Source organism: Xenopus tropicalis, chromosome 1, assembly GCF_000004195.4.
Source record: "Xenopus tropicalis strain Nigerian chromosome 1, UCB_Xtro_10.0, whole genome shotgun sequence".
NCBI lineage: Eukaryota > Metazoa > Chordata > Amphibia > Anura > Pipidae > Xenopus > Xenopus tropicalis.
Genome location: NC_030677.2, coordinates 209,482,982 through 209,503,610, shown reverse-complemented (window position 1 = coordinate 209,503,610; position 20,629 = coordinate 209,482,982).

Here is a 20,629-nt window from a genome sequence, read left to right as displayed (position 1 = left end):
CAAAATTTGAATATTTAAGGCACTTGCTGCCTGTATTCCCTTCCCAACGTAGGTTTTCTGCTGATTCTGCCGTGTTTGACCATTGCCTGTACCTGACCTTCCTTGTCTGCTGCCTGAACCGACCTTTGCCGTCTGACTATTCCCTTGGATTCTGATACCGTACTGCGTTGCCTGACCGTTGCTGACCCCGGCCTGTCTCGACTACTCTGAAGCCACACGATTGGTTCCCTTGCCTGCTCAGAACTCTCTCACAATAAGTCCTGGCGGCATCCAAATAGCGAAGGGCTCCTCCCGACGTGAAAGGCGGCTGTTATAGGCAGAAGCGCGAGTCATGACGGGACCCTTGGCGCCTGTTTTGAGTTTTGGGAGACTGATAGTGACATTCTGTATGGGAAAAGGAGATGGAAGGATAGAGAAAAGAGACTTGGATAATGAAGAAGTTGAGGGAGGAGAGGAGGAATAATAGTTTGGAGAGTGGGCCTAGGGTCCAAGGGTTTCTGGTGGCCCCTGGCATCTCAGTCCGACACTGGTTTTTACCCAACTAAAGAAACTGCACATTTACCATGAAGAGTGAGCTGCTGTGAGCCACCATTGTGCATTGTGGGTGGTTTATTCCGAGACGAAAATAAATATGATTACTGCCGCTTGACGCCAATGTATTTTTCCTGGAACGGCCTTTACTGATGAGTTGTTCGTTCAATCAATAAAACCCCCAGAGTTAACGGAACGGTTAAAAGATTGATGCAAATCTGCACATTCAGTTTGTGTGAAACCTGAGCGCAGAGATCTATTTTAGAAGACGGAAGAAACGCCGCGCTCGGCTCTGAACATATGCAGCCTGGAACATTTCTATCCGCCATCTGAAAGCGGCCGGCACTTTTATCCCTGTCAACGTGTCGCCATCATGCATTATTCATTATTTATTTACTCACGTAGAAAGAACATGGGAAACTAAGTCTGGGGGATTATTCCGGGATTCTCCAGCCGGAATACACTAAATTGGGCATTATATTGTAGTGATGAGCGAATTCTCCAGGCATGGATTTGCAGCGAATTTCCACATTTCGCCATTGGCGAATCGTTTCGCAAAAGTTCTGTAAAAATTCCATAAAAATTTGGCGTGGAAAAATTAGTCACGTGGTTGCGTCAAAAAGGGTGCGGTCGCGTCAAAAAAGTGCAGGCAACAAAAAAAACACGGGTGACAGAAAATAGACGCGGGCGAGAAAAAAAATACGGGCGACAAAAAAAAATTGTGCAACAAATGCGTTTTGCAAGTTCTGTAAAAATTACAAAAAAATTTGGCATGGAAAAATTAGTCACACTGGGATTTTTTGTCGCTTGTCAAATCGAGCGCGGTTGCGTCAAAAAGGGTGCGGCCGCATCAAAAAAGTACGGGCATAAAAAAAAACAGGTGACAGAAAATAGATGCGGGCAACAGAAAAAACACGGGCGACAAAAAAATTGTGGATCAAATGCGTTTTGCAAACTCTGTAAAAATTACATAAAAATTCGGCGTGGAAAAATTCGTCACGCTGAGATTTTTTGTCGCTCGTCAAATCGAGTGCGGTTGCGTCAAAAAGGGTGCGGTCGCATCAAAAAATGACGGGCAACAAAAAAACACAGGTGACAGAAAATAGACGTGGGCGACAGAAAAAACACGGGCGACAAAAAAAAATTGTGGAACAAATGCGTTTTGCAAGTTCTGTAGAAATTCCATAAAATTTCGGCGATGAAAAGTTAGTCACGCTGGGATTTTTGTCACTCGTCAAATCGGGTGCGCTCGCGTCAAAAAAGTGGGGCAACAAAAAAAACACGGGTTACGTGGGTAACAAAAAAAGTGTGACAAATGCATTTTGCGCATTTTTTCGCAGTTTTGCAAATTTTCTTGCCGTTTCGCAAGTTTTATGGCGAAGCGAAAAGGGACAGATTCACTCATCACTATTATATTGGTGTGGCGCACCTATGCAAACACAGGGGATATTAGGGGCCGGAGTGACTTACTAGTGAAGTGATTTGGTTTTCATGCAGGGCAGTTACTGGGGGTCACTTATGAAATTCACGCAGCTCAGAACTATTTGCCCAATGAACATATTTGCCCGTGTTTCTATGTATAAAGCAGGACAAGACTGGGGCATTTAATGTGTAGTGATGGGCGAAATGTTTCTATAGGCATGGATTCACAGCAAATTTCTGCGTTTCGCACACAATAAACATGCAAAGAGGGCAAATCCCAATCTCATTCGTGAATTTTTGTGCACAAATTGCATTTGACTGTGTTTCACAAATAGAAAAGGAGGGCACAGCAGTGCAAAATGTAAGGGTTTAGGCAAAAATATACACAAAAACTATTTGTGAAAAATAGTTCTTAATAAAAGAGCCCCAGATTGCCTGAGGCCGGCCAATAATTAGGGATGCACCAAACCCAGTTTTTTGGGTTATTATTATTATTAGCATTTATTTATAAAGCGCCAACATATCCCGCAGCGCTATACAATAAGTGGGTTTCATACATTGGCATACAGAGTAACATATAAAGCAATCAATAACCGATACAGGAGGGGAAGGGAGCCCTGCCCAAAAGAGCTTACACTCTACAAGGAGTAACATATAAAGCAATCAGTAACCGATACAGGAGGGGAAGGGAGCCCTGCCCAAAAGAGCTTACACTCTACAAGGAGTAACATATAAAGCAATCAGTAACCGATACAGGAGGTGAAGAGAGCCCTGCCCAAAAGAGCTTACACTCTACAAGGAGTAACATATAAAGCAATCAGTAACCGATACAAGAGGGGAAGAGAGCCCTGCCCAAAAGAGCTTACACTCTACAAGGAGTAACATATAAAGCAATCAGTAACCGATACAGGAGGTGAAGAGAGCCCTGCCCAAAAGAGCTTACACTCTACAAGGAGTAACATATAAAGCAATCAGTAACCGATACAAGAGGTGAAGGGAGCCCTGCCCAAAAGAGCTTACACTCTACAAGGAGTAACATATAAAGCAATCAGTAACCGATACAAGAGGGGAAGAGAGCCCTGCCCAAAAGAGCTTACACTCTACAAGGAGTAACATATAAAGCAATCAGTAACCGATACAGGAGGGGAAGGGAGCCCTGCCCAAAAGAGCTTACAATCTACAAGGAGTAACATATAAAGCAATCAGTAACCGATACAGGAGGGGAAGGGAGCCCTGCCCAAAAGAGCTTACAATCTACAAGGAGTAACATATAAAGCAATCAGTAACCGATACAGGAGGGGAAGGGAGCCCTGCCCGAAAGAGCTTACAATCTACAAGGAGTAACATATAAAGCAATCAGTAACCAATACAGGAGGGGAAGGGAGCCCTGCCCAAAAGAGCTTACACTCTACAAGGAGTAACATATAAAGCAATCAATAACCGATACAAGAGGTGAAGAGAGCCCTGCCCAAAAGAGCTTACACTCTACAAGGAGTAACATATAAAGCAATCAATAACCGATACAAGAGGTGAAGAGAGCCCTGCCCAAAAGAGCTTACACTCTACAAGGAGTAACATATAAAGCAATCAGTAACCGATACAGGAGGGGAAGAGAGCCCTGCCCAAAAGAGCTTACAATCTACAAGGAGTAACATATAAAGCAATCAGTAACCGATACAGGAGGGGAAGAGAGCCCTGCCCAAAAGAGCTTACACTTTACAAGGAGTAACATATAAAGCAATCAGTAACCGATACAAGAGGGGAAGGGAGCCCTGCCCAAAAGAGCTTACAATCTACAAGGAGTAACATATAAAGCAATCAATAGCCAATACAAGAGGTGAAGAGAGCCCTGCCCAAAAGAGCTTACAATCTACAAGGTTCAGCCGAACCCCCGAACCCACCACGAAGGACTGCTGCTTACAATGGGGGGATCAGATAGGATCTGTGCCACTGTGACAGAATGCTCTGTTATACAGATAGCTAGAATCTCAGCCATAAAGCAGGGCAGGACTGCTGCTTACAATGGGGGGGATCAGATAGGATCGGTGCCACTGTGACAGAATGCTCTGTTATACAGATAGCTAGAATCTCAGCCATAAAGCAGGGCAGGACTGCTGCTTACAATGGGGGGGATCAGATAGGATCTGTGCCACTGTGACAGAATGCTCTGTTATACAGATAGCTAGAATCTCAGCCATAAAGCAGGGCAGGACTGCTGCTTACAATGGGGGGATCAGATAGGATCTGTGCCACTGTGACAGAATGCTCTGTTATACAGATAGCTAGAATCTCAGCCATAAAGCAGGGCAGGACTGCTGCTTACAATGGGGGGATCAGATAGGATCTGTGCCACTGTGACAGAATGCTCTGTTATACAGATAGCTAGAATCTCAGCCATAAAGCAGGGCAGGACTGCTGCTTACAATGGGGGGATCAGATAGGATCTGTGCCACTGTGACAGAATGCTCTGTTATACAGATAGCTAGAATCTCAGCCATAAAGCAGGGCAGGACTGCTGCTTACAGTGGTTCCATGGATTATTATAAGGCCAAGCTTCACACCCTAACATGGATATTGTCTGACTCTGGATATTATCATGGCTCTGTATAGCAGTATGTAGAATGGCTCACAAATCGTTAAGTTTGGGAGTTTAATTTTCCTTCCACCACAAGCTGCTGAGCTCCTGCTATTAAATTCAAATCTCATAGCAATGAATTTTATTTTATTTTTTTTTCCCCTTCCCTAAGCTATGACACGGCTAAAAATATTCCATTGAGTGAAAGTATTTCTTCCAGGCCAATCTGACATCCCCTCTAGAGCAATGAAGGAAATCGTTATGAAGTGCGCGTCGGCCAATGAAGCTCCCCCATTATCATGCAGGGAGAGGACTCTGTTTTGGAGACAATGGCTTTTGGAATAATAAACAGTTATTTTAGAATAATAATTCCCTTCCTCCGTGTTTGGTTAAGTAGAGAATATATTACGGGTAAATGTGCCGCAGCGGAGGGGAGGGAAGAAGGGCAGGCTGGGAGATTCTGCAATAGGGATAAAATCATTCCCCAATGACAAATCCCATATAATCCATAAGGAACCGTCACTTTATTTCCACAGATGTGACTAACGAGGAGTTTTATACGAGGCAGAATTCGACTGGACTTTATTTAGAATAGAACTTCAAGGCCATCTTTAAGCTCCTAAAGGAACGACAGATCCATTGTGTTCCCATGAATGGCATAAGCGCGGCTTAAACCTCTTCCATAAATAATACCGACCCTGCAGAGTCTTAACGTCTTTATATATGAGCCCAACAAAGAAAGCTCTGAACCCATAGGGCCACCTGGTGTGCCAGTCTGAGCTTTCAGAAGGAGCCGGAACTACACATTAGAACTGCTTTCAGCTAACCTATTGTTTCTCCTACTCCCATGTAACTGGAGGAGTCCCAAGCCGGACTTGGATTTCTTACTATTGAGTGCTATTCTAATAACTACTGGGAGCTGCTATCTTGCTCCCTTCCTATTGTTCTGCTGATCGGCTGCTGGGGGTGAGGGGGGGGATATCACTCCAACTTGCAGCGCAGCAGTAAAGTGTGCCTGAGTCTGAGCCTTCAGAAGGAGCCAGCGCTACACATTAGAACTGCTTTCAGCTAACCTATTGTTTCTCCTACTCCCATGTAACTGGAGGAGTCCCAAGCCGGACTTGGATTTCTTACTATTGAGTGCTATTCTGATACTTACTGGGAGCTGCTATCTTGCTCCCTTCCCATTGTTCTGCTGATCGGCTGCTGGAGGGGAGGGGGGGATATCACTCCAACTTGCAGCGCAGCAGTAAAGTGTGCCTGAGTCTGAGCCTTCAGAAGGAGCCAGCGCTACACATTAGAACTGCTTTCAGCTAACCTATTGTTTCTCCTACTCCCATGTAACTGGAGGAGTCCCAAGCCTGACTTGGATTTCTTACTATTGAGTGCTATTCTGATACCTACTGGGAGCTGCTATCTTGCTCCCTTCCCATTGTTCTGCTGATCGGCTGCTGGGGGTGAGGGGGGGGGATATCACTCCAACTTGCAGCGCAGCAGTAAAGTGTGCCTGAGTCTGAGCTTTCAGCCAATGCTACACATTAGAACTGCTTTCAGCTAACCTATTGTTTCTCCTACTCCCATGTAACTGGAGGAGTCCCAAGCCGGACTTAAATTTCTTACTATTGAGTGCTATTCTGATACCTACTGGGAGCTGCTATCTTGCTCTTTTCCCATTGTTCTGCTGATCGGCTGCTGGGGGTGAGGGGGGGGATATCACTCCAACTTGCAGCGCAGCAGTAAAGTGTGCCTGAGTCTGAGCTTTCAGAAGGAGCCAGCTCTACACATTAGAACTGCTTTCAGCTAACCTATTGTTTCTCCTACTCCCATGTAACTGGAGGAGTCCCAAGCCGGACTTGGATTTCTTACTATTGAGTGCTATTCTGATACCTACTGGGAGCTGCTATCTTGCTCCCTTCTATACATCTTATTTGTGTACACACATAGAATAAGTATGGGCATTGTGACAGAAATATACAGACACGTAAAAATTTTATAAAAATGTATTTAAACAAAAAAGGACAAGTCAAGTAAAATCCACTTTGGGGGGTGCCAATGCGTTAGGCTGTTAGGCTCCCCTAGTGAATAATAGCCAACCCCAGACAAGCTTCTAAAGAAGTCAGTGGGAGGTGTATTTGCAGTTTTCCAGCTACTTTATTTTTCCAGTCAAATTTGAATTTGAAAATGAAGCTGCCTCCAAGTATCTTGGATCTCTGTGGGTGGTGGACTAACTGCTCACTTCAACAGTTTTGGAGGGGGGGAATAAAAACAGATTTTTGTGTTGGATAAAATTTGTAATGTTATTGCATCGACATCACAGGGTGGGGAGAGGCAGGGACAGTGCCGGCCCATGACATCACAGGGAGGGAAGAGGCAGGGACAGTGCCGGCCCATGACATCACAGGGTGGGGAAGAGGCAGGGACAGTGCCGGCCCTTGACATCACAGGGTGGGGAAGAGGCAGGGACAGTGCCGGCCCTTGACATCACAGGGTGGGGAAGAGGCAGGGACAGTGCCGGCCCTTGACATCACCGGGTGGGGAGAGGCAGGGACAGTGCCGGCCCATGACATCACCGGGTGGGGAAGAGGCAGGGACAGTGCCGGCCCTTGACATCACAGGGTGGGGAAGAGGCAGGGACAGTGCCGGCCCATGACATCACCGGGTGGGGAGAGGCAGGGACAGTGCCGGCCCATGACATCACCGGGTGGGGAGAGGCAGGGACAGTGCCGGCCCATGACATCACCGGGTGGGGAAGAGGCAGGGACAGTGCCGGCCCTTGACATCACAGGGTGGGGAAGAGGCAGGGACAGTGCCGGCCCATGACATCACCGGGTGGGGAGAGGCAGGGACAGTGCCGGCCCATGACATCACCGGGTGGGGAGAGGCAGGGACAGTGCCGGCCCATGACATCACCGGGTGGGAGGAGGCAGGGACAGTGCCGGCCCATGACATCACCGGGTGGGAGGAGGCAGGGACAGTGCCGGCCCATGACATCACCGGGGGGGGTGGGCCGGACCAGGGGAAGGCAGGGACAGTGCCGGCCCATGACATCACAGGGAGGGAAGAGGCAGGGACAGTGCCGGCCCATGACATCACCGGGTGGGAGGAGGCAGGGACAGTGCCGGCCCATGACATCACCGGGTGGGGAGAGGCAGGGACAGTGCCGGCCCTTGACATCACAGGGTGGGGAAGAGGCAGGGACAGTGCCGGCCATGACATCACAGGTGGGGAAGAGGCAGGGACAGTGCCGGCCCTTGACATCACCGGGTGGGAGAGGCAGGGACAGTGCCGGCCCATGACATCACCGGGTGGGGAAGAGGCAGGGACAGTGCCGGCCCTTGACATCACAGGGTGGGGAAGAGGCAGGGACAGTGCCGGCCCATGACATCACCGGGTGGGGAGAGGCAGGGACAGTGCCGGCCCATGACATCACCGGGTGGGGAGAGGCAGGGACAGTGCCGGCCCATGACATCACCGGGTGGGGAAGAGGCAGGGACAGTGCCGGCCCTTGACATCACAGAGGCAGGGACAGTGCCGGCCCATGACATCACCGGTGGGGGAGGCAGGGACAGTGCCGGCCCATGACATCACCGGTGGGAGAGGCAGGGACCAGTGCCGGCCCATGGGGGGGACAGTGGGCCTGACCCGGGTGGGGAGAGGCAGGGACAGTGCCGGCCCATGACATCACAGGGTGGGGAGAGGCAGGGACAGTGCCGGCCCATGACATCACCGGGTGGGAGGAGGCAGGGACAGTGCCGGCCCATGACATCACAGGGTGGGAGGAGGCAGGGACAGTGCCGGCCCATGGTATCACAGGGTGGGGAAGAGGCAGGGACAGTGCCGGCCCATGACATCACAGGGTGGGGAAGAGGCAGGGACAGTGCCGGCCCATGACATCACAGGGTGGGGAAGAGGAGGGGACAGGGCTGGTCCATGACATCACAGGGTGGGGAAGAGGAGGGGACAGGGCTGGTCCATGACATCACAGGGTGGGGAACAGTGCCGTCACTGGGAAGGGTTATGACGTGGTGATCAGCGATTGGCCGATCAACGCTTCAGTCTCAAGTGTTTACAGGTTCTATGGCCCAATTTAGGCCCAGCTATATCGTAGAACTAGCCACAGGAAAAAAAACCCAAACTTCAATTATTCCCTATAGGCTTTCACATTATAATTCAGACTGGTCCTTATGCTTCTATAAGCCTTCTTTTTTAAAGGTCAAGTTGTTCCGGACAATCTGTGGCTGCCATCTAAGGCGGGGGCCGTCCAGCTTGAGCTGCCATTTACCTGCCCTTCTGGCTAGTTGGAGTTACAGCTCAATACATGAATATCTTTATTATATATATATATATACATTTTATACTTTACATTACTTGTGAGTTCCTTCAACCTAACTTTTTTTTTTTCCTGCCTGCAAACTCATGCTGTGAGCCTTTCTCTTGCTCTAATTGGCCAATTTGCAATGCACTGCTGACACACAGCATGGCTACGTTATTTGCAGTAGGAATTGTTCAGTCGTTGAAGCACAAAAAAATTATATGTCAAAAACGATAAATATATATTTACGGGGAAAAAAAAATCGACTTTCGCTACGTTTGCCTGCATGGTTATATTAATGGCGATTTCAAGAAAAAAAAAAAAAGTAAATTCATTTAGAGTAGAAGTAAAGTAGAAATCATGGAATTTGGGGGTATAGAAAAGTCAAAAGTTAGTTATAGGAACTGCCTTGAATGAGAATATAAATACAGGTATGGGATCCCTTATCCGGAAACCCCGAATTACGGAATGCCCATCTCCCATAGACTCCATTTTAATCAAATAATTCAGAATTTTAAAACTGATTTCCCTTTTCTCTGTAATAATAAAACAGTACCTGTACTTGATCCCAACTAAGATATAATTACCCCTTATTGGGGACAGAACAGCCCTATTGGGTTTATTTCATGGTTAAATGATTCCCTTTTCTCTGTAATAATAAAACAGTACCTGTACTTGATCCCAACTAAGATATAATTACCCCTTATTGGGGGCAGAACAGCCCTATTGGGTTTATTTCATGGTTAAATGATTCCCTTTTCTCTGTAATAATAAAACAGTACCTGTACTTGATCCCAACTAAGATATAATTACCCCTTATTGGGGGCAGAACAGCCCTATTGGGTTTATTTAATGGTTAAATGATTCCCTTTTCTCTGTAATAATAAAACAGTACCTGTACTTGATCCCAACTAAGATATAATTACCCCTTATTGGGGGCAGAACAGCCCTATTGGGTTTATTTAATGGTTAAATGATTCCCTTTTCTCTGTAATAATAAAACAGTACCTGTACTTGATCCCAACTAAGATATAATTACCCCTTATTGGGGCAGAACAGCCCTATTGGGTTTATTTAATGGTTAAATGATTCCCTTTTCTCTGTAATAATAAAACAGTACCTGTACTTGATCCCAACTAAGATATAATTACCCCTTATTGGATGCAAAACAATCCTATTGGGTTTAATTGAGCTTTAATTGATTTTTTAGTAGACTTAAGGTATGGAGATCCAAATTATGTAAAGACCTCTTTATCCGGAATACTCTTGGTCCAGAGCATTCTGGATAATGGGTCCTATACTTGTATAACAAATATAAACAATACATAAATAATATTTTTTACAAATATTGGTGCCTTATTTAATTAACAAATGTTATATACAACCTTTTTGAAATTATATTATTTTCTTTAATGGTTGATGAGATCCATTTTCTGAAATGGTCTATGGCATATACATAGCGCTTACATTCTGTGTTAGAGGGTAAAACTGGGGGTGCCACCCCAGGGGCCCCACACATACCCCTCAGGGCCCCTACCACCCATACATGCTCTCCACAGGGGCCCCCATCCCTCCTCCCAAACGCGCATAAGTAGACATGATCGGGGGGGGGAGAGGCTAGCTGGGATCGGGGCGGGGCCCACGGGGAGGCGGGGCCCACAAGATGTCCTATCAACCCAGTCCAACCCTGGTTAAAATTAATTGTATAGGCAGAATATCTGCCTTTGTGTTGTACAAATAGGGACAAATGGACCACAGACTATGACCTTGTTAGAAGTAACCTACCCTTTACTTAAATGTTCCTGGCATGAACCAATATACAGGTATAACACTAATTGCTCCTCCCACTTATTAAAACCATTAGGAGGGATGCCAGTATTTTTGTGTGAATCAATAAAACAGTCAATAAAAATATCTACTCATTTATTGCTGTCTTGTAAATGTGGCTGGCCAGCCTTCTAATAATAATTTCCATATTAAGACCCAATAGATCTATGTAGACCTTCACACTAATTATTATATAACAGGAGATGGGTATACTGGGCTAGAGATAATAGGGTTATATACAACCAAAAGCAAGAGGAGAAGCATTGAAAATCCCTCAATGTCATGGACATGTACCAAGTACTACCCATGTAGTTTCCTACTACTACCTAACCAATCGGATTTGCAGTCAAATGGACCCCATAACCAAGCTCAGCACCTTGGAAAACCCCTGGGTATATGCTGACTGGTAGGGATCTGTCTGTTTTTTTGGTCTAAGCTCAGAACCAGGGTCGGACTGGGCCACCGGGCCACCGGGAGAAATCCTGGTGGGCCGGGCGGCTCAGACCCAACCCTTGCCGACGATCCCTCTGCCCGACCGCTCCTCCCCTGATGCGTTAAATTTACCCACGCTCAGGGGAGGATGTGGGGGACCCTTTGGGGGGGTTAGGGGGCGCAGCCGGCGGGGGCACCAACAGGGCCCCTGGGGCGGGAGCCCTGGTGAACCCTGCACCCCCCAGTCTGACCCTTCTCAGAACCTTTATAACAGTGAAATTTGATTGGTCGGGTAGATTGGCAGGATGTTGTAAGTTTGACACTGATGTTATGTGATCAAAGAGTAGTCTCAAGATGAACAGGCCCATTTGTTGCACAAAAAGTTGTTGACCTCCTTCTTGTTTCCTAGATAAGTCCCTACGAGGATTTGTTGCATTTGGTCATAACGTGTCTAAATGCACAAAGACAAAGCCATAGAGAATCACATTTCCTTTCAATAGGCAAACTTTTATTTTTGGGTTCCGACCCTTTTAATCAAAGGTGAACAAAGAGACAAATAGAGGCACTGAGGAAATACTGACGGATTAGAACCTAAATGCTGGGTAACCTGGAGTGTAACCAGATACAGCAGAACCGAGGTCAGAAGCCACGATAAAATGAAGAAAGAACTTCAGCAGGCCAAAATGGAATCCAGAAACAGGCCAAGAATTGGGGCTGGCAGAAGGCAAGCACCGGGCCAGAAGTCAGGACGTGCAGAAGGCAAATGGAGTCGGCATTCAGGCCAGAGCTCAGGACTGGGAAATCCACAAGTACAGGGTGTCTCAGGGGAACAGGGCAAAGGCAGGGGGCTCAGGAACTAGGCAGGGACTTAGGGTCTCAGGATCAAGGAAATTGCTGGAACACAGCTTGGCAAGATACCAGTTAAATAGCTTAATCGCCAAGCCCAGAGACAGCACAGGGGTAGCCTTATAAAGAGTCATAATAGAGTAAATAAATACACATGGGGACAACAAGATGGCGGTGAAAAGGGAGTAGATGGAAGGAATACATGAGGAACACCAAAAAGGACCTCCCATGGCTCAGCCGGCAAGTATAGCAGCAATTTGAAACCCAACAAGTCCTGACAGAGACAAAGTGACTAAAAACAGAGCAACCTTCATAATGTTAAGGGGCTAGTGATGGCATGAGAAATGCACCTGAAAGCTGCTGGACTTTTTATTATTTAAGAAAGCCTGCTCGGGGTATAATACCTTCAACAAACAAGGTATTTTTTGCCCTAAAACCTGCTTGTTTGCAGGTTTTCCTTTATTATTCCTTAAGCCTTTTGGCTTAAACAATCATAAATCTTCCGCTTAATCAGCCGGGCAACAAACTGCCCTAAATCACTAGGTGCTTTAATGGTGCATTTCTCACTGGTCCCTCAACATTCCGAGGGCTTCTCTGGTTTCAGTCACGTTGCCTTTGTCTCTTTTCTTAAACCACGTAGGGTTTCCTTTGAGATTTGTTGGAGCTGAAAGGCTTGAGCAATCATAATTGTGCCCCTATTAGTTCTGCTGGCAGTTGATAAGGCTCAGAATGACCCCATGCTGATTTCAACACAATGCTTGGAATTATGGGAGCACTCACTGGAAATTGTCTCTGGGAAACACTGATCAATAGGGAGAATTTCTAAACATTTTATTGAACGTCTGATAAGCTACTAATTGCCTGGGCAACAAAACACCATTGCCCTTGCCTATTATCAATAAAGGTCTATTCATTTACTGTATTACATTCTAACATAACTCGCCCAATAAATATTCTTATGCAACTATGCAACTAATGTCTTTTTCATTCCCTGCTTATCATTGTCCATTCCTTGTATGTCTAAATAAACCACTCAACGCTGAGCATTTTATCGTGTTCGTTGGATGTTTCTAAAAGTGCTTGGACAACTGACATGGCGTGGGCGGCGGTAGGCTTTGAATTAGATATTCAACTATTTCCTGAAGGCAAATTATTTTCTAAGAACAGTATTATCTTGAAAGAAGCGTGAAATATGTTATGTGCGCCGCATACAGTGGGAAGGTTGTTTGAATTTAACAATAGCAAGTAAACACATAATGGATGTCAACAATTTCATAGAGATCTGCTTGACATTTACTCCTGCCCTATAGCAAATGTAGTCATTGAAAACTCAATTAACTATTCATTCAAGTACATAGGGCAATACAATTTCTTTCTCGAGGTCAGGATAGTTACTAGTAGTCTCCAGGAGCTCGAGCAGAACCATTGACACTTTGGACACCCTACTTTATTATGGGATCTTATGCATGTAGTGGAATACAATATTTTTCTTGAACTTTTTTGTGACCTTCTTTTTGTTTTGTCCATTGTCTTCCAGCCTATTGTCTTCGTAGACTTGCTCTAAGGAACATGCTAGTTGATGCCAGTCCTGACTTGTTCTTGACTATTCTGGGTTCCCTGGTTCAGATTTAATGGCACCATCTATAGTGGAGAATATAATCCAAATCCTAAAGTGTCTGAAATTATGAAGAGAGGGAGATGGATGATGAACCGAGCAGGTCAAGACAAGCAATGGGCTACAGTATTTTTCTTGAACTATTTGTGTGGCTTGGTTTTTGTTCATTGTCTTCCTGCCCTTCATTCTGCCCATTGTTTTCCTGCCCATCCTGCTCCATATGAATGAAGAGGCTGTATAAATTCTTTTTTCTGCATCTTTGGATTTCTAGGAGCATTTCTTCTGCTTGTTTAATCAATCCAAATCTCACCCTGTTTCCTGACCATACTCATTCATTGCTTGTCTTGACTTGCTCTAAGGAACATGCTAGTTGATGCCAGTCCTGACTTGTTCTTGACTATTCTGGGTTCCCTGGTTCAGATTTAATGGCACCACATATAGGGGAGAATATAATCCAAATAATCCAAATCCTAAAGTGTCTGAAATTATGAAGAGAGGGAGATGGATGCTGAACCGAGCAGGTCAAGACAAGCAATGGGCTACAGTATTTTTCTTGAACTATTTTTGTGGCTTGAATTTGTTTTGTCCATTGTCTTCCTGCCCTTCACCCTGCCCATTGTTTTCCTGCCCATCCTGCTCCATATGAATGAAGAGGCTGTATAAATTCTTTTTTCTGCATCTTTGGGCTTCTAGGAGCATTTCTACTGCTTGTTTAATCAATCCAGGTCTCACCCTGTTTCTTGACCATACCCATCCATTACTTGTCTTGACTTGCTCTAAAGTTCTTGCTGCTTGTTGCCAGTCCTGACTATTCTGGGTTCCACATATAATGGAGAAGATAATCCATATCCTAAAGTGTCTGAAATTATGAAGAGAGGGAGATGCATGCTGAACAAGCAGGTCAAGACAAGACAATATTTTTCTTGGAACTTTTTTTGTGACTTGGTTTTTGTTTTGTCCATTGTCTTTTTGCCCATCGTATAATTAAAGTTGCTGGATATATTCTTCCCTTTGCATCTTTGAGCTTCTAGGAGCATTTCTACTACTTGTTTAATCAATTCTAATCTCACCCTGTTTTCTGACCTTACTTATCCATTGCTTGTCTTGACCCGCTCTAAGGATCAAGTTTTTTGTTGCCAGTCCTGACTTGTTCCTCACTATTTTGGGATCCCTAGTTCAGATTTAACTGAACCAAAGGGCATTCTGTCAATAGATACATATACTTCACAATATTTTTTAAAATATTAAAATTTTTTCAAATATTAGGCCACACATGATCCACAATAGCCATGCCCACTTACAGCCAGACATATCTCTGACCTGCTGCTAAACCCCACCTACCAACTAGCAAGCCCCCATCATTTTTGGGGTCCACAATTCAGAAACATTCCACCCTAATTAGGACTGTTGCTACGTATGATCCATAACACCACTCTTTTATGGACAAACACACCTACCAAGTAGCAAGCCATACTCATCCATTGCCTTGCCTTGACCTGCTCTAAGGATCATGCTAGTTGATGCCAGTCCTGACTTGTTTCTGACTATTATGTGTTCCCTGGTTCAGATTTCATGGCACATACAGCAATATATAGATAATATATAATGAAATATATATAATTCAAATCCTAAAGTGCCTGAAATTATGAAGAAAGTGATGCCTGCTAAACCAAAGGTCATTCTGCCAATAGACTCATATACTTTCCAATATTTGTGAATCAAGTTTTAGGCTACACATGATCTACAATAGCCACGCCCAGTTATAGCCATACACATCTCTGACCTGGTACTAAACCCCACCTACCAAGTAGCAAGCCCCCATGACTTTTGGGTCCACAATTCAAGACCATTTCACCTTAATGAGGGACTTTTGCTAGATATGATCCATAACATCAGTGAAGGCTATTGCACTCTTTTACGGACAAACACTGGCTGAAGGTTATGGAAGTCTCCAAAAGAAAATATAAAGTATTTGTGGGAAAGTGTTCCACCGTAGTTGATCCAGGATAATTGAGAATATGTGCTTCAGCTTAATAAACAATCTGACTTTGAAATATAAATAAACAAAATCTCTATGTCAAGACAAAAAGTAGAACTGAAATTAATGACTATATTCAATTTTATTTTTTTTTCCCAAAAAAGAAAGCAAAGTAGAAAAAAAAGCCACAGCTGAAATGGAAACGGCAATTGCAAAGTAAATTTTCAATAGATCTGACATCAAGGTTGTCTGTTTAACAATTTTCCACTTTATTGTCAATCATTAGAAGCTTTTAGAGGGAGGCTAGGCATTTTTATAGCACTTTCTGCTAAACGCTGAATGGATCGCCGGAGCGGCAGATCTCCCAGAAAGCACGGGGTTTGTTCTTAAATTGTGTGTTTGGATAGAAGCCGCATAATGATGTATTATGTAAGGCACTTTTGTCATTATGTTTCGTCCCATAGGAGATCAAATTACTCACAAAGCTTCCAGAAAAAACATGTCACACAATGAAATAGAAAATAAATACAGAAACTAACCTTCAGAGCGAATATGAACCTTTTCCCATGCAGTGTTTGATTTCTAAGGACATTTGGGGTTTTACATGAAGGCGGGTAATTATAATTAACAACGATTGGACTATTTTATATAAGAAAAGTCCAGGTTGCATCAAAAAAATGCATATGTCAAAAAAAGTCATGTGGCAGCTGCATTTTACAAATTTGTAGCCATTTTGCAAATTTTTTTTAGCCATTATTGGCTACTCATGACAGACACATTTATATCTAGACCCTTTAGACCCTTGGCTGAGCCCTCAGTTACTTAGATAAGATATAATATAAAGGCTGTGGGGCAGTTAGAGTTGTTACTGATGCTACTAAAAATGTTAGATGGAACCTGCCCCTACTTATGTGAAAGCAACAATTACACCAATTTTGACAAAGTTGGTGGATGCCCAAGAACACGGCCACAATTACAATAGAACTGTGATAAGAAAACCTGCATTATAGGTAAAACATGGTGATTTGCATTCAAAATTGCACTTTGCACATTGCACTTGTGGCCATAAATGACCCCTATATTGTCCCTAAAAAAACAGACTGACTGCCATCTACACAGTATAATACTGGCTGTAACAGACAGAGGAAACAAAGCAAAAAACATTCAACAATACGGAAACTGTGACTTTTTTCTATTGTCACCGTTAAAAAAAACTGCAAACCCAAAAACTTTTGAAACCATTAAGCAAAGAAAGACCTTCCAGTTGTAGACAATGTATTTTTGCTTTCAAGTTTATTGTGGTTTTGTATCATAATAAATTGGGGAAAAACATGTTTTTGACACTAAAAAAAAAAATCAACTTTTTCAGATTCGGCCAAACCCGAATCCATCATAAAAGATTCGGCTGAATACCAAACTGAATCCTAATAATCATATTCTAATTAGGTTTTGGAAGAGTTAGAATTTTTTTTAACTTATTTACATGGCAAAAAGTCTTAGGATTCATATTCGGTTTGGCAGAACCGTGGATTCGGTCAAATCCAAATCCGGCTGAAAAAGGCAGAATCTTGACTGAATACTGAACCGAATCAGGGATGCACCAAATAAACTTTTTCGGATTCGACCAGACCCCTGAATCCATCGTAAAGGATTTGACTGAATACCGAACCGAATCCTAATCAGCATTTACTAATTAGGCTTTGGAAGGGTTAGAAAAATTTTCAACTTCCGTGTTTACGTGACAAAAAGTCACATGATTTTTAGGATTTGGATTTGGTTCGGCCAGGATCGTGGATTTGGCCGAATCCTGCTGAAAAAGGCTGATCATTGAACCGAATTAGAGATGCACCAAATCCACTTTTTTGGAATCGGCCGAGCCCCTGAATCCATCATAAAGGATTCAGCCAAATACTGAAACAAATCCTAATTAGCATGTGCTAATTAGGTTTTGGAAGGGTTAGAAAAATGTTGAACTTCCGTGTTTACTTGACAAAAAGTCACATGATTTAGGATTTGGTTCAGTCGAAAAAGGCAGAATCTTGGCTGAATATTGAACCGAATTAGGCATGTACAGAATCCACTTTTTCGGATTCGACCGAACCCCAGAATCCATCGTAAAGGATTAGGCTGAATCCTAATCAGCATTTACTAATTAGGCTTTGGATGGTTTAGAAAAATGTTCAACTTCTTTGTTTACGTGACAAAAAGTCACATGATTTTTTGGATTCGGTTTGGCCAGAACCGTGGATTCGACTGAATCCAAATCCTGCCGAAAAAGGTAGAATCTTGGCTGAATATTGAACCGAATTAGGGATGCACCAAATAAACTTTTTCTGATTCAGCCGAACCCCCGAATCCATCATAAAGAATTCAGCCAAATATCGAAACAAATCTTAATAATCATATGATAACTAGGTTTTGGAAAAGTTAGAAAAATTTTCAACTTCCGTGTTTACGTGACAAAAACTCACGTGATTTAGAATTTGGATTCGGTTTGGCCGAAAAAGGCAGGATCTTGGCTGAATACGAACCGAACAAAAAATCCAGCGTTAGTAAATGCCCCCTTCATTTATCCTTGTGTCACTTTTGCAAGAAAACAACTCGTTTCCATATTTTTAAAGCTGACGTTTCCGAAAGGATTTTACCACCCGGGGAGCGTCTGATTTTAATAATGTCATTTCTTTTTGTACAATCAACTCTCTTTGAAACACAGAGCAGCCAGTAAATAAAAACAAGTTCCGTGCGAAGCCTCCCCCCGTGAGCGGCGAATGCGTCACCGTGAAACATTCCTGCCCTGCAGTGTTTATTAACATTATTAACGCTTTACATTTACACGGGGCTTAACGAGGTTGCGGCTGGTGACCCCTTCAGAAATGAATGATTAACATTTTTTATATTAAGATGTGCTCAGGGCCCATCATCCCGCCGGAGACGGCGCGTTTTCTTTTTTTTTTTTTTTATAAAACAAATCAAATTTATGGATTGGAAAGAAAGAAGCGGCCCCATTAAAATAAGACTTGTACTGTATTTTCCAATTTCAGCCGCAGCAGTCAGAAATGTGGATCACCTAGGAAAGCCTAACTCACTAGATTTTCAATTTAGCTTGTTAATAGCTTATCTTTCATAAATGCATCAAACTCAGTAACAAAAATTACCTAAATCAATAGAATGAGGCAGCAATGCCTGGCGGGAACGGAGGCCTTGGAAATACATAGATACCATTCAGCTGAGCCCATTTGACATTAAATATATAAACGACAGAAGAAAGAATAATTAATGGAGCTAAAGATTTCTCTTCTTCTGCTTGTTTTCAGCCGCAGAGAACTGAAGAACAAGTCATACGGCTGAGAGCCATTGTGCTCTTTGAAGGCCTTTGACCTGCCATGATTTTTAGATATATTTCTATATATTTTTTTTAAGGATGTATTGGGTTTAATTAATGGTTAAATGATTCCCTTTTCTCTGTAATAATAAAGCAGTACCTGTACTTGATCCCAACTAAGATATAATTACCCCTTATTGGGGGCAGAACAGCCCTATTGGGTTTATTTAATGGTTAAATGATTCCCTTTTCTCTGTAATAATAAAACAGTACCTGTACTTGATCCCAACTAAGATATAATTACCCCTTATTGGGGGCAGAACAGCCCTATTGGGTTTATTTAATGGTTAAATGATTCCCTTTTCTCTGTAATAATAAAACAGTACCTGTACTTGATCCCAACTAAGATATAATTACCCCTTATTGGGGGCAGAACAGCCCTATTGGGTTTATTTAATGGTTAAATGATTCCCTTTTCTCTATAATAATAAAACAGTACCTGTAATTGATCCCAACTAAGATATAAATAATCCTTATTGGGGCAGAACAGCCCTATTGGGTTAATTTCATGGTTAAATGATTCCCTTTTCTCTGTAATAATAAAACAGTACCTGTACTTGATCCCAACTAAGATATAATTACCCCTTATTGGGGCAGAACAGCCCTATTGGGTTTATTTCATGGTTAAATGATTCCCTTTTCTCTGTAATAATAAAACAGTACCTGTACTTGATCCCAACTAAGATATAATTACCCCTTATTGGGGCAGAACAGCCCTATTGGGTTTATTTCATGGTTAAATGATTCCCTTTTCTCTGTAATAATAAAACAGTACCTGTACTTGATCCCAACTAAGATATAATTACCCCTTATTGGGGCAGAACAGCCCTATTGGGTTTATTTCATGGTTAAATGATTCCCTTTTCTCTGTAATAATAAAACAGTACCTGTAATTGATCCCAACTAAGATATAAATAATCCTTATTGGATGCAAAACAATCCTATTTGGTTTAATTAATGTTTTATTGATTTTTTTAGCAGACTTAAGGTATGGAGATCCAACTTTGGCCATTATGGCCTCTACTTTTGTCGCTGGTCCAGAACAATATAACATTTTAAATGGGGTTGATCCATTCTTGCTCCCATGAATTAACCTAAAAACACCAGTCCCTATACAGAGCTCTGTAAAACAACATGATTGCCTTCTAATTATACTGGTTACACCTGATGACTTTTTGAATTTATTGACTTCTATATATGTCAAAACAACACAGGTCAGCTTTCATTTTCTCTTAAATCGAAATCTCAATTCCTATTGCCTCGTTATTAGCGATGAGCGAATCTGTTCCATTTCGCTTCACCGAAAAATTCACAGAACAGAAGAATTCGCTAAAGGGCGGAAAATCCGCAAAATGTTTTTGTCATGCAACTTTTTTTGCTGCCCACATCTTTTTTTGTCGCGTGTGTCTTTTTTTTTGTCGCGTGTGTCTTTTTTTCCCCCACAACCACGCCTATCTTGCAGCAGCCACGCCTATTTTGATGCAACTGTGACTTTTTTTGACACGCGATTACTTTTTCTGCTGCAAACTTTTGGAGCAAATTTTTGGAAATTCCCTGAAAAGCCATGCCTGCCTAGATAAGTCTGCCAGTTCATCATTTCTGTTTTGCATTGTTTACGGGGAGCACTTATTAACCTTCGGATTTTCATGGTTTTATAGTTTTTTTATACCACAACTAAACTCATTTCCATGAATGTCATTTATTAAAAG